Source organism: Lipotes vexillifer, unplaced genomic scaffold (genome assembly GCF_000442215.2).
Source record: "Lipotes vexillifer unplaced genomic scaffold, Lipotes_vexillifer_v1.1 scaffold591, whole genome shotgun sequence".
NCBI lineage: Eukaryota > Metazoa > Chordata > Mammalia > Artiodactyla > Lipotidae > Lipotes > Lipotes vexillifer.
In genome coordinates this window covers 4,742,599-4,752,461 of record NW_006791954.1, presented here as the reverse complement: position 1 = coordinate 4,752,461, position 9,863 = coordinate 4,742,599, and the positions used below count along the sequence as shown (strand labels likewise).

General features: G+C 56.9%; 1 protein-coding gene across 1 annotated transcript in view; it reads right to left on the bottom strand.

Moving 5' to 3' along the window:
- The window catches only part of RARA (retinoic acid receptor alpha), a 45,284-nt gene extending 37,984 nt beyond the window's left edge, over positions 1 to 7,300 (bottom strand). Inside the window, exon 1 of the mRNA XM_007465194.1 lies at positions 7,209 to 7,300. The gene's annotated coding sequence lies outside the window, so the exon portion shown is untranslated. The remainder of the gene's footprint in view (positions 1 to 7,208) is intronic.
- Between the last annotated feature and the right edge of the window lie 2,563 nt (positions 7,301 to 9,863).

Genomic DNA, 9,863 nt, shown 5'->3' with positions numbered 1-9,863 from the left:
AATGGCTCCCAGATGTGGACGCCGACGCTTAACCCCTCCCCCCCCAGCTCCCCCACCAAAGGCGTTCTAGCTTGAGTCCAGCCAGCAGCAGGGGGCGCCGCCCAGATGAGGGACCAGCCTGGGAGGGGACTTAGTGCCAGCCAACCTCCAAGCCCGCACAGGCTCCTCCTGGCCTACATTCTACCAGTCTTCCTTCCCGCGGAGGCTAGAGGGGAAGGATCACAGACACAGAAATACAAGTGTGCACAAACACAGGTATACTGCCTCCCACGAAGGGTGGCCTTCATGTACACCTGCCAGCACAGAGGGTCAGGTACGCTGGCGCACACCGAGATGCAGGTGTGCAAATGCACACCCAGGACACGCATATGTGCACACGCACATGCACATTCAGAGCACACCTGTATGCACATATGTATGCACATGTATGCGCACAGAACAAGCACATACAAGACAGGCATCTGTGCATGCACAAGGTCATGAAGCAGAGGGTGCGGGTGCGGCACACTCCTGGACAGAGCAGTAGACCCACAGGCAGATGAGGGAAGAAATTCACGCATGCACAAACCTGCTCGCCACAGGGGGCAGTTGCTCATGCACAGAAGATCGGCACCCAGGTATACAAGCATACAGCCTGCACACCTTTAGGGCACTCCCTCCCTGCCCAGCTGAACTCCAGCTGTGCTGGGCCCACTCCAGTGTCCCCACCCCCCCACCGTCTAGGGACCCTCGTGCAGGAGGGAGAAGGAGGCAGCAGGAGACTGGCAGAGGGAGAAAAGCCACAGTCCCAGGTGTTCCCCACTCCTTAAAAAAGACACTCCTTCTTGGGACCTACCCTTCCCCTACTGCAGGCAGAAGGAGATGGGCTGGGGGAGGAGCCTGAGCAGCTGGCTGCCCCAGACAGGGATCCCTCTGCCCACTAGAGGAAATCTGAGAGAGCCCTGATAGGTGCAGGCCCGGTGACAGGCCCCCCACACAGACAAAGGAGATATGAAACAGCTGTGAAACACCCCAGGAGAGCCCACACTTCCCCCAAAACAAGGCCTCCCTTTCATGGCCTGTGGGGAACTCCTGCATCATTGGTAATCATCAGAACAGAGGATGGGAAACTTTGACCATCTGGATGCAGGTGGGGTGGAGGTGTCTGCTGGAACCCTAACTGACCCCAACAGACTCCTCTCCCCCTCCGCAGCCACCCAGCTCATCCCCAAAGCCCCCTCATGGCTCCGCACATCTGATTCTCACGGTCCTGGAGGGTCATCTAGGGCAGGGCTCCTGCTTCCATTGTACAGATGAGGAAATTGAGGCTCCACCAGGGAATTGCCTTGCTCAAGGTCATACAGCTTGTCAATGGCAGACCTAAGATTCAAACCCACAATCCCCTCCTCACACGCCCTCCCATTTACTCTGAACGAAATACATTTCCATGCAGTACCCTGCTCCTTCTTCCTTTACCCTCTCAGCAGAGCATATGGAAGAAACACCAGCCTTTCCTGGCTCTGCAGAGTTGTGGGTGGGGCCAGGGCATGCCAGAGAGAGATCAGAGAAGATGCCGGGGGCTCCACACGTAGCCCCCAACCCCACCCTCAAGCACGATGCCCACCTGCCCAGCAGGCATGGCCAGTGACTCAGCTGCATCCAGGGGAGATGCCAGGGCAGTGACTCACCTACCGAGAAGAGCTGAGCCTGGCACCTTGCCAGCCCCAGGACAGAAGTGACTTAGTCACCGAGACTGTGATACCCAGCAGGCACAGCCCAGGGACTGGGGACAGGGGAAGGCTGTGTCCTCCATGGTTATGTGCATTACAGGCATCCTGGGGCAAGCCATGGCTTTACCCGCCCCTGCCCCCTCCTCACTGCTCACGCCCACCACACCAGGCCCTGCTCCAGTGCAGACAAGTTTTGTGAGACCCCCTGGGCTGCCCTGCCTCTCCCCTGAAGCCTGCCCTTTGCCCATCACTCACCACCCACTCTCCCAGCCCCGCCTCCGCCTGCCACCCAAGTTGTACCCAGGCTATGAGTCTCCTTTAACATGTCTTGGCAACACCTTCTACCGCCACAGCCCCTCTCACCACCACCCGTCCCCCCCCCCCCAAATCCACCCATACACTCATACCCACTTCTGCCAGCCCTGCTTCTGCCAGCAGCTGCTGAAGTCGGTCAGCAGGAGGGGAATCGGGAGGGTGGGGTGCAGGGATCGAGTTACCAGAGGCTGATGGGGTGGGCTGCCACCCAATCCCTTCCCCAGCTCATCCTCCTCCCTGGGCACAGCCTGCCTCACCCACCTGCTCCCCTCCCACCTCTGGCTGGCAGTGGACTCCACCCAAGCTAGAAAACAATAAATGTTCAAGGGTATTTGTCATGCTAAGACCAGCCCAGTATATGAGAGAGAGGGAGAGAGAGAGAATGAGAGAGAAGACAGTGATGGACAGAAAGAATAATTCCCGTGCTCAGTGCCCAGGCTACAACCACTAGGTGTGTGTATCTCTGCGTATGTTGAGCCAGAAGTGGACTGAGTAACTCCCCAAGTCCTGGGAGAGTTGATGGGGCCCAAGAGGAACCGACCAGCTGAACAACCTCCATCCATTTGCACTATTGATTTCTCATACACTGCAGCCTGCCTGATGGGCGGGGGAATGATAAGTAAGCCCGCCAGAGACATAGAAACTGAGCGGAGAGGGGGGAGGGGCCCCTGCACCCAATCTGTGGCCCACTGAGACCGTGGCAGGGGAATAGGAGCCATCGAGTGGCAGGAGGGGGGTGGGGAGCTGGATTCAAGCCTGTCTGGGACACCTCCCTCCAGCAGCATCTGAAGCTGATTCAAAGAAAGAAGGTGGGGGACAGAAGCACCATCATTGGCTACACAGGCAGGGCTCTGAACAACTGGAGAGAGAGGGTACCATTCATACCCTGGTCTATGGAATGGCGCCCCCTGCAGCTGTGCAACATGGTGGCCCTGGGGATGAGGCTGAATTCTGAGGAACCACGTTTCTGCACTGAACTTTCCTACCCTGCACCTCCAACCAGCTGCCTCTGCCTCTAGGCCTCAGAAGGGCTCACTTCTGACTGTGATCAGAAGCCAACAGCAATCTCCCCGTGCCTACCCCCTTCCTTTGTTGAGGGGGATTGGCAAACAACCACCTTGACCTAGGAACGGCAGGATGGGCGCTCACAAAAGGCTCTGGAGAGTCTGGAAAGCTGCATCCTAGCCCTTGGTCTGTCCGTAACTCATCCTGGGACTGTAGGCACAACCCCCAGCCCTCTCTGGGTCTCTAAAATGGAGTTAGACCGACATGCCCCTTCTCAAAGGGGTCTCCAAGCTCCCGGCTCCCCAGCCTGTGAGACTTTTGGAACCTGCCCAGCACCTTGATTCACATCAGTGGCCACAGGCCACCTAAACAAACCCCAGCCCTGACCTCCTTCCAGCCTGGACACAGACTCTCTCCATATGGTGGAGACTTATAAACACACCCAGCTGGGGTTTACCGGAGACCCCGTGTAAACAAGCAGAGAGGGAAACAAACCAGGAACCCAGCCCTTGCTGCAGGAGGGGAGGGAGCACAACCAGGTCGGGGGAGAGACCATGACAAGAGAAAAACAAACAGTGCAAGGGGCCTGGGCTGGGGTTCCAGTGCAGCCAACGACTGGTTGAAGGTCCTAGGGCAAGTCACATGCCCTCAGTCTCGCCCTCTGTAAAGGGGAGGGATGGTCCAGGCGCCTCTAAAGCCCCTCTAGTTCTATTTGGACAGAGAGAGCCCAGTCCAGCCCATCTACCAGGTCAGGACCCTCTCCCCCACTCAAGGTTCTACCCCTGCCCACCACGCATCCTTGCTCTGTCTGCTGCCCCTCTGGCCCTGCCTCAGTCCCCCACCCGCCTTCTTACCCTCACCTTGGCCAGCCCCTCTGCCTGCCCCGTGCTTTTCTGCACGTCCCTCCTGCCAGGGGACAGACCAACTAAAAATAGTCCCTGCAGCCTTTCTCGCCCACAGCTGCCCAAAGAGCAGGAAATGAGGGGGGCAGGGAGGCCCATGTCCTGCTCTCCCCCACAAACTCCCAGCCCCAAATCAGGTCCAGCCCTCCAGCCTGGGGCTAGTGCCAACTTGGCCATCTCGAGGGCATCCCACACCCCTTCTCTAGGGGGAGGCCTGCCCAGAAATGCCTACAATCAGAGAGCTGTCCTTACCCCTCGGGAGGAGGAGAGAGGAGGCCAGCGGTCTAGAGGGAAACCTTCCCAATTTCTGAAAAATCAGTGCCAACCACATTGTGGGCACCGAAAGGGCAGGGCCTGGCTCCACTGACTGGTCTTTTGAGGGCAGAGGGAATTGGTGTGGGGAAGTTTGTGCTGGTTTTCTTCATCCTGGCCCAGCTGGAAGGAAGACAAAATAAGTGCCCCAGCCTCAATTACACTAATCCCCTGCTCCCCCAAACGTGTGGGTGTAGACAGAGGGGTTTCGGTAGCCCCCCCGAGATACCATGGGAAAAAAGCTCAAGAGGCTAGATCTTGGCTCCCACACGTAAAGATGGAAGCCTGGAGGCAAGAAGAGGCCATGCCTGCCAGGCTGGGCAGACACTGCCCTGAAGCTGAGTCAGAGGTTAGGAGGGAGGGGCCGGGGTGCTGGGGCACCAGGGGCTACAGTGCCCCCACCCCTAACCCACCTGGGATTTCTGACACCTCCCAGCCCTGGGAGAAGGCCCTCCCCACACAGGAGGAAGGAAACCAGCTTAGCGATTCTCTGGAGGCCTGCAGAGCAGCCCTGCACCATGAGGCAGGCGGGAAACCCGGGAGTCCTGGCGCCCGGCCCAGAGAGTGAATGAGAGAAATACCTTGGAGTGGAGGAAACAGCCCAGAGTGAGGCAGACACATGGTGCCCCAGCAGCTCCCAGATGTGGCCCTTAAGGAGGAACTGGCCAGAGGGGCTGGATGGGGCAAGCGAACACATTTCTAAACGAGAAGAGAGAAGAAAGCAGAGCCCTGGGGATGGGCAGGGGGCGGGGCCAGCCAGTCACCTACTCTCCCCTCCTCCCAGTCAGAGTCCCAAATGCTGAGGTTAAGGGCTCTAAATATCAAAGAGGTCCTGGGGACCTAGGTGTGTTCTCCAGTTCCTTTATCTCGAGACCCCAGCCTGTTCATTCCTGAGCTTCCCCTGGCACCCCTTCCCTGGGGCCAAGCCAAGCCAGGAGTCAGCAGGCCCAAGGTGGTGCCTAGGAGGCCTGGGCAGTGCCAGGGGCAGCCCTCATACCATCCTCCCACTCTGGCTTCCCTCCTGCCTGCTCTCAGCCGCCACACATATCTCAGCTGTCGAATCCGATTAGGGCTCCTGCCCAGTGAGCCGGACAAGGAGGCCACTGGGCAGGGGAGACACAGGCACAAGGACGTTGAACAGGAATGACAGGAGGAAGGTGGAGATGGGGCTCAGGGGAGAAGGTGTAGAGCCCCAGAGGAAAAGAGCTGGGGGCCAGCTACAACCTACATTAGGGGAATTCTGCAGCCCCTGGGGCAAAAACCCTGTCTGCTTCCTCCATCCCCCAGATGGGCAAGGACGGGGGAAGGGAGCTGAAGGCGGAGAGATGACCTAGATTAGAAAGAGAATCCCATCCTAGAAACACCCCCCCCCCAGCACCATTATTACCATTTGCACTGGGCTGTAGGATACATTGCCTTATGAGGTCTTTATGGCCGTATCTCTAATAGGCAAGCGGGTCTTGTTACTATAGCCATTTTTATAAATGAAGAAACCAGAGGCTTAGAGAACTGTATAAATGCATAGTTAAAAGAATGAGCTGAGTCTCACATTCAGGCCTGATTCTCAGTCCACCGCTCACACCTCACACTCAGAATTTACTTTCCTTCCTGGGTCAAGAGCAGAATGAAGTCCCGCCATTATCCAAGTTTTCCTCTAAAACCAACCCTTCGGGGATCTGGGGAGTCATGGAGGGATACAGAACACACCCCACACCCAGACAGAGTTACCAGATAGGGATGTGCCACTCACCTACCACACAGAGAGCTAGAGGGGTTCCCTCAAAATGTGACCCATCTCTTCCATTGCTCCCCACCCCAGTCTGCTACACCCAGAGGCGACACTCACACTTACAAACACGGTTACCCCGACAAGCCATACACCCCTCCTGCAAACCCACCAAGCCAGAAGGAGATGCCCTAGATCTTCAGAGGACAAGGCCTGTCAGCCCCCAATGAGAGGGACAAACCACTGTAAACAGTAGGTACCATCCAACCCTCTCCCAGAGAGCCTGAAGGAGGGCAGAAGCTTTGGGGTAACACCAGGAACCTGAGCTCTGAAAGCCAAGGAGCCCAGGGAGCTGGCATGGCTGGGTGGCCTCCCTGATCTGGTCCACACCCCCTTCCCCAGCCATCTGGGCTGAGTCTGTTCTGGCCTGGGCCACACTCTGGGATGTCTCAAGGCACCCAGTCACCTCCATCCTAAGATTATACATCTTACAACCATATGGTACACACACACACACACACACACACACACACACACAGTGCGGCGGGGGGGCGCTTTTCATAGGTGTTGAGGTGTTGGCAGGGATGGGAAAGACAGCTCTTTAACCTGAAAGAACTTTCCCCAGAGAAAAAGGTCACACACACACACACACACACACACACACACACACACACACACACAGAATTGTTCACAACCTCCACTACCCTCCAGCAAAGCCTTTGGCCACTCAAATGTGCAATGAGCCTGGAAGGGGGCACTGGCTCTACAAGGTGAGTGGGGAGTGGGGGACAAAGTCCTGAGCTCTTAGGGCTGGGGGGGCAGAGAGGAAGCAAGAGAGAAATCTCCCAGGGAGTCTCGCGTCCCCGTCCGGCTCTCTGTTACCCCAGCTCTGCCAATTCTCCCCTCGAGGTGAGGTGGGGGAAGGGGGATTAGGCAATACTGCAAAGGAGGGGGCAGGGGCTGGGGCCCGGGCAGACCTTCCCCCCACTTGCCATTCTTAGCTAGAGAACGGGAATGCCTCGAGGGGCGTGCAGCAAGGGCGCCGGAGGGCGCAGGGGCTCTGAGCTTCCAGACACCCTTCAGCTCCCAGGCTCCCACCTCCCTGGACTACAGCGAGCAGTGGGGGAGGAGGCATGGGGAAAGCCTGAACTGCCGTGAGGGAAAAGACCAGATCAGAAGCGGAGAGGCCAGGCGGAAGGCGGCCGAGGGAAAATTGGGAAGGGGTGTGCGTGGTCCTACCTGCTCAGGTGCGTGCCGGCGGGGGGCGATGGGGTTCCCAGGAGAACTGGGGAAGCCCTCTCAGCTCGATTCAGGATTCCCCCCTGCTTCTGGGTTAGGCTGCTGCAAGAGGCACGGGTTCCCGTTGGGTCCTAAAGCCCACTCTCCAAACAGGAGGCTCTCCCCACCCTCTCCCACCGTCCCTGACTGGGTCAGCGGATGCAGAGCTGAATTGATGGGGCAGAAGGAACTCACTGTAGAAAGACGAGGTCTGAGTCATGGGCTGGGACAGCAAGAGTCCCCAGTGTCAAATTCGCAGCACATGGCTGATTTTAGCTGAGGATATTATGGGACAGGAGAAGACATTTCTTCTTCTGGATTTGGGCTTTGGGACTGAAGCTGGGGTTAAGGTCGCTTTCCTAATCACTCCCAAGTAGCTTGGCTATTGAGAATTTGGGGAAGGGGGAGTTCACTTTGGACGGGAGCTCACTTCTACCCTCCCCCTCCTAGACAGAGCACAGTCTCCCCATCTCTCCCCCACTATTCCTAACTGCCTAGAAGGCCGCGCCAAGTGGGAAAAAAAAGTCCTGATTTCCAGCAAGTAAAAAGAGCAGTAAGACTTGGATAGCAGTTGGAAACTGGCAGTTTTATATCCTTAGATCTGGGAGTGTGTGCAGATATACAGAGCCAGGTGAGAGTATAAGCAGGTGGGGCTGGGGGAATTTGTGTTACATCCATTAGCAGAAATGGCAATTGTCAGTGAATGAAGGGGATGCAGAACCTAGGGGTCAAGTCGGGCCCCTACCCAGCCCTTAATAGGATCCTGAGACTTTACTAGAATGAATACATAAAAGAAAGAATATTTTCCTAGGTACGACTTAGGATAAATATAGGGGGGCAGAGTGCCTCTTATGCACAATTAGATCAACTTCAAGGTTACAGACCCCGTTTAGGACAGCCCACCTTCTCCAGAGGGAGAACTCAGGGTTGGTGGGCCAGGGAAAGGTGGATGGGAAGGCTGCAGAGGGCTGGGGGGAGAATATTTTGCAAGGAGAGTTGCACATAACTCCAGCACCAGGGCAGGGAAAATGTCATGGGGTGAAGGGCCAGGGGAAGTCAGGGACAGAGTCGAGGGAAGGGAGAGGGCATGGCTTCTTCCTAGAAGAGGCAGAAACTGGGGAAAGGAGCTGGACGGGAAGTTTGGAGGGCCCCAGGGTGGAGTCCATGGGGTGAGCTCAGGTCAAGCCTTTCACCCTAATCTGCCTCAGTTCTCTCCCAGCTGTTAAACAGGGCTCTCGGTTCTTCCCAGGCAGTTAATGAGTGTTTATAGAAGAGCCTGGAGATATTCAAATCTCAGCTGGGCCACCACTACAGTTATAAAGCTCAATAAGGGCTGAGTGTCATTTCGGGAGGAAAAGGGAAACAGATTACTCTCTTACAACCTAAGGATAAAGCCACGCTCACAGAGCAGCGCAAGCCTCAGCTGCCACAGGATATCATTGTGCCCAGGGATGGAGGTCACACACCTCCATCCCTCCAACCACCACCAAAGGCTGGCCTGCAGCTCACTGTGGGCAGAACCCAGGCTACAGCTGGTCTTCATTAACTCCAGCTTTTTTTCACCCCCCCACCCCATACTGTGAACCCACAGCTTCAACAGGCCCAGACTGGAGGGGCTGCCCTAGCCCGACCTTGCAGCTGACTCTGGGGTCGGGGGCACTGCACCAAAGGCCAAGCTACCAGCTGAAAATAAGGTTTTTGCCACTGGGAGCGAGCAGGGAGGAAAGAAAGGAGTGTGGGGCTGAGAGGGTGGAGGTGGGGGAATTTAGGGCAAGCAGCAGGCAGTGAAGTCAGTGGGATCGGGGCCCGGAAACCCCTACACCCTGGGGCCAAGTCCTACTCGGGCTTCGCCTTCAGCTTGAGTCCTGGCGGGGCCCCAAACTAGGGAAGGCCCCGGCTGCCCCTTCCCGCCTTCCTCCCCCCACCCTTATTAAATACACATTTTATCTCTCAGCATCTTCATTATCTTAACTGAAGGAGACAAGCAGTGGATGGCGGCAACAGAGAGCGCGGGGGTGGGGGTGGGGGTGTGTGGGGGTGTGTGGAGCAGACGCACCCTTGTTATAAAGTGCTGATCTAGCTCTTTCAGGCAGTGTGGGAAACAGAGGAGGGATCAAAGAGAGCCAGGCTGATTCAGAACTCAATTAGAGCTTTCTTAAAAAAGAGCTGGCTCTCTCCTTTCGCCAGTCTTCAGACAGCCTTCACCCAGGCCCCTTGCACCCAATTAGCTTCTCCTGCCAGCGCCTTGGGCTGGGGTTGAAATCAAGCGGAGGCCAGAGGGCAAGTCTTCTTCCGCTACAGAACCACCTCTTCTGGGAGACGGAGACCTGCTGCTGTTCGTAGCTTAAGACAGAAATGTCTTCGAGGGCACCTGATCTTTTCGGGAGGAACTGGAGATCACATCTTTCCCCAGAAGTTAAAAAGTGGGACATCAGAGGGTTTCCCTGGTGGCGCAGTGGTTGAGATGCAGAGGACGCGGGTTCGTGCCCCGGTCCGGGAAGATCCCACATGCCACGGAGTGGCTGGGCCCGTGAGCCATGGCTGCTGAGCCTGCGCGTCCGGAGCCTGTGCTCCGCAACGGGAGAGGCCACAACAGTGAGAGGCCCGCGTACCGCC